This window comes from Papaver somniferum, chromosome 6 (assembly GCF_003573695.1).
Source record: "Papaver somniferum cultivar HN1 chromosome 6, ASM357369v1, whole genome shotgun sequence".
NCBI classification, from domain to species: Eukaryota; Viridiplantae; Streptophyta; class Magnoliopsida; order Ranunculales; family Papaveraceae; genus Papaver; species Papaver somniferum.
The window spans coordinates 13,719,500-13,724,735 of record NC_039363.1 but is presented as its reverse complement, the minus strand read 5'-3'; the positions used below and the strand labels follow the sequence as shown (position 1 = coordinate 13,724,735).

The 5,236-nt window shown below is 37.9% G+C and overlaps 1 pseudogene; it reads right to left on the bottom strand.

Annotated features, from left to right (window-relative positions):
* Positions 1 to 214: 214 nt before the first annotated feature.
* LOC113286974 lies at positions 215 to 2,212 on the bottom strand (annotated as a pseudogene).
* Positions 2,213 to 5,236: the final 3,024 nt, after the last annotated feature.

Below are 5,236 nucleotides of genomic sequence, written 5' to 3'. Positions count from 1 at the left end.
TTATATACAAAAATATTACAAAGGGTGAGAGGTACTGGAACTAAGGATTCGGCCAATTTTCATAACATAAGGCTCAATTATTTATTCTCAACAATTATCGCTCAATAAATAAAATATATGGACTCTTATTTTTCTAATGTAGATTCTCGAAACATTAATTGTAAATCCTAAGCATGATGTATCAAAACACATAAGCTAAGCATACATCATCAAATTAAATGACAACCAATTAATTCTTTTTTGACGATGACTTAAGATACTTGCATATTGTGTTGATAAATTTAACGGAAACCATAACTGAATAGCTTGAAAAGCAAGCGATGCAGTATTATTTAGTGGATTACTTAGACTTAGTAGAGTATTAGCAATTTTGCTTAATCAGAATGATAATTGATAAAGGTTAGAAGAGAGGGTTGGGGTGATAAGAACTTCCAGTGGGGTGCCTTTAACATTATTTAATCCTGAACTCTCAGTCATATCTATAGGTGCATCTGAAGGCGTCTTAAATTTGAAGCCATGTACCAAACGAGCCAGAGTTAAGTGCACAATCTGCAGCGAGAACGAGCTTGCCGGACAAATTCTTCTGCCGGATCCAAATGGCATTAGCTTGAAATCTTGAGGTCCTATACCTGTATTCAAGTGCTCACCTGTCAGAAATCTCTCCGGCCTGAATTCTTCTGGGTCTGACCACACCTGCGGATCACGTTGAACCTTCCAAATATTGACAATTAAACGGGTTCCGGCAGGAATGTGGTATCCAGCGATAGTACAATCTTCCATGGATTCGCAAGGAGCTGATAGTGGACCCGGTGGGTATAGTCTCATAGTTTCCTTGATAATGGCCTGTAGATACAGGAGGTTCTTTATATCCGACACTTCCACTTGCCGTTCCTTTCCTACGTGCATGATCAGCTCATTTTCGGCTTTTTCCAGTACGTCTGGATGGTTCACTAATAAGGTTAGAGCCCACAGTAAACTCACCATGACTGTGTCTGTTCCTCCCAGGATTAGAGTCTGCATACGATGGCATTAGATGTTGCGAGTACATTTGTGTATGGATATGAACAAATGAGAAATATAGTTAGGTACGTACCAAGCACGTCGACTTGATAATAGTATCAGCATCGACGGAATCAGATATCTTTGTGTGAACGTCCTTATCGTCAAGTATGGAGAGCATTACATCCATGAAGTCTTGCTCCCCAGCTGCATCCTTCTGATACATCAAGTCCTTATTCTTACGTATGGATGGCAATGATGATATCTTCTTTCTCATTTTATGTTCTTCCAACCATAGTTGCAGCAATACATCAAGTTCTCTTCCAGTTTTTTTCATGTCTCTCTCGTAATCTCCCAAGTCTAACCACCTAAGACAAGATAAGCCGTCCGATGGCACAAACCGAGCCAACCTAAAAAATTCTCTCACAGCCTTTTGACATCTGCTAGCTCGATCCACTTCATCATCACTGAAAGAACAACTGCCCAAGTACCGTTTCCCGACAATGAGTTTCAAAGATACGTTCAACGTAAAATTGGAAAACCACTGTTTCATATCCACCGTAGATTTTTCATTCGAACACAGTTTATTGTATAGTTCTTCAATGGATGTTTTGATCTCAGAGTCCCAGACATGCTTCAGAAACTCTATCTTAGAGTGTGAGAGAAACTCATGGTTTACTATTTTCCGAAGTTCCTGCCAATACTGTCCATAAGGTGCAAAACCAAAAACTAAATTGTTGTAACCCATGTACTTAAAAAGCTGCTGAAAGTGGACGAGACGTGAATATCTTATCATTAGTAGTGAAACACTCTTTCGCTACCTCCCAACTACTAATAACAAGTGCCCTACGCAGACCGAGTCGGATGGTAAAGGCTGCACCATATTTGTCAGCAATGTCTCCAAAACTTCTAAAGAGTAGCTGGTGTTTTCCACCCAGCAAATGAAGATGACCGATTAGAGGCCATGAACCAGTTAGCTCGGGCGGCTGTTTTGATCTCAAGGACTTCTTATTTCTTGAGATGTATTGCATTAGATGGTAAAAAGAAGAAAAAGATAAGACTGCTGCTATTGTAACCAAAAAATGTAGTAGTTGTTGAAAACTGGAAAGCAACAAAATCCATAGCAGCTAGCATATCCGAGATAGCAACTCTGGCGTCTTGAATTTATAGAGCTACTAGTGTTCACAAATCATGTTTGACATTGTGCACAGTGGAATTATCTATCAGAGATTAATTAGTGTTTAAGTTTTTCAGTCCCCACAACTTAGTGGTGGTAGATAAAAGTATGATGCAGTTAGCCGTAAGATCAACAGGATTCACAAGTTAAATCAATAAGCAGACTGGCTCGTCACACTTTCTATACCAAGAGAAAGAATATTATACAGTGGTAAAGTCATTGCGTGATGATACCGGTTAAATAAATAAATACAGAACCGTTCTACACGAGTTTTAGCTTGGTTGCTTGGGATCAATCCAATTTTATGCAATCTCTTGATAACGACGGGAAACTGAAAGCATTTCACTTAAATGAACAATTTCGTGATCCCTCGATAAGGATGGACTGCAATTGCTTTTTTACTTCATCCCAATTGGAGATACTGATGTTGAATCTGGTTTGTCTTTGTGTTGATCAAAGATGATGATGATGCGTAACCACATTAATCAACATCATTCACCAATCGATCGATTTAGAAGTGAAAAAGGAACCCTGCTCGTCCATAACATTTTATATCATTATGGCACTAGTACTGCTCCCTTATATAAAGCGATCACTTTCTATCATTTCGTTTTGTGTCCAGAAGACCTATTATCCTCTTCTTTTCGTCTTTTCCCCCTGTGTGGTCCTTTATTTTTCATTCTGTGCGCAATTTTTGTTGAGGTCGTAAGAGTGGGCAAGTACTGTAGTGCTAACAGTGCTTGCAACGGGAAGTTTTATCCTGGATACGAACTTGACCACAGGGTATTGGCATCACTTATTCTTGAGGCGTACCGGTCAAATATCGTGTTAAGGACAGCGTGTTGAACACGTGACTCTGTCCTCTGTTTGCAGTCCAATTGAGTGTTGCTTTACTTTCCAGAAATTAATCATTTTTATTCTAACATCTTTCTTGAGTGTTATATTGTTACAGACGCAACAATCTTAACACGATATTTCTGTTTTCTGTTTGTAACAATGGGTAAGAACGATGTTGAAAGGCCTGCAAAGTTTTCTGGAAAAGACTTTAAGAGGTGGCAGTCAAAAATGTTATTCTTTCTAAGTTACCATGAGTTGGATTCCTATGTTCTGAAACCTTTTGATGAATCGCTGAATGATGTTGGTCGTGAGTCTTCTTTAGAAGAATGGAAGAAGAACAATTACATGTCTAAAAATCATATTCTGAATTGCTTAGAGGATGCTTTGTATGATTTTTACAATGCTAAACAAAACTTTTCTGCTTTTGATTTATGGGCTGCTTTGGAGGCGAAATACCAAGCTGAAACTGCCGGAAGTAAGAAATTCTTGGTAGCTAGGCTTTATGAGTATAAAATGGTGAATGACAAATCTGTGGTTGATCAATTCCTTTAACTCCAGCAAATTATGAATGAAATTCTTGCGGAAGGTATGGTGATTGATGAAACTTTTTAAGTGTCTACTTCTATCGAGAAATTGCCTACTTCCTGGTCCGAGTACAAGAAGAAACTGAGACATGAAATTGCTGAAGTTACTATGGTTGAACTGGGTAAGAAAATTCAAGTTGAAGAATTGTTGTGCTCCAAGGAAAAAAATGTATCTTCTTCAAGGGACATGTCTTACAAAGCTCATGTGACTGAACACAAAGGTTCCAACGCTGATATATATTTATGGTTGTGAATTCTGATGTTTCTGAAATTGGTCTAAATACTATTATGGAGTCTAGGGATGCTGTGTTTTATGAAAATGTGTTTCCTTTAAAATCTGACTCTCGTAAGAGAGGTGTTGATCCTTTAGAGGAAGATGAATTAGAATTTGATCTTAGGAGGAGTTAAAGGGCTAGAACCAAAACCTCCTTTGGACCTGACTTCATAACACTAGCAGTGTCTGATCCTCAGACTTATAGAGAAGCCATGACTTCGTCTGAAGATCCGTGGTGGAAAGAATCTTCTATTAGTGAAATGGAATCCATCAAATAAAATGATACATGAGAGATAGTAGATTTACCTCCAGGGTGTAAGGCCATAGGATGTAAATGGAACTATTCAAAAATACAAGGCTAGGTTAGTAGTCAAAGGCTACAAACAAAAGGAAGGTGTAGATTTCTTTGATACTTACTCACCCGTTACGAGAATTACTTCCATTAGGATGTTAATTGCTATAGCCGCGGTTCATAACCTAGAAATACATCAAATGGATGTAAAGACAGCTTTTCTACATGGTGAATTAGATGAAGAAATTTACATGGAACAACCTGAGGGCTTTGTAGTGAAAGGTTGTGAAAACAAAGTTTGTAAACTGAAAAAATCTTTGTATGGATTGAAACAAGCACCTAAACAATGGCATGAAAAATTTGATCATGTAATGTTTTCTAGTGGCTTTAGAATCAATGAATCTGACAAGTGTGTATATACTAAGCTTGTAAATGATGCCTGTGTGATTGTATGCTTGTATGTTGATGATATGCTTATACTTGGTACAAAGATGGATGTAATTAATTCCACTAAGAACATGCTGAATGAGAACTTTGACATGAAAGACTTAGGCCCTGCGGATGTAATCTTAGGGATGAAAATTAGGAGAAATTCTAACGGTTATAGTCTTAGTCAATCTCATTATGTTGAATCTGTGCTTAGAAAATTCAATCATTTTGATTGTAAACCTGCTTATACTCCGTATGATCCTTGTTGTAAAGTCAAAAAGAACAGAGGTAATGGAGTATCACAACTTGAATACTCACGAGTTATAGGAAGTCTAATGTATTTGATGAACTGTACTAGGCCAGACATTGCTTTTGTTGTGAGTAGGTTAAGTAGGTATACTTGTAATCCAGGGCAGGAACACTGGGATGCACTTTTTAGAGTGTTTAGTTATTTGAAATACACGTTGACCTTTTGTTTGAATTATGAAAGGTATCCTGCTGTCCTTGAGGGATTTTGTGATGCAAACTGGATATCAGACTCAGAGGAGTCTAAGTCTACGAGTGGATATGTTTTCACTCTAGCATGTGGGGCTGTTTCTTGGAAGAGTTCCAAACAGACCTACATAACTCGATCCACTATGGAA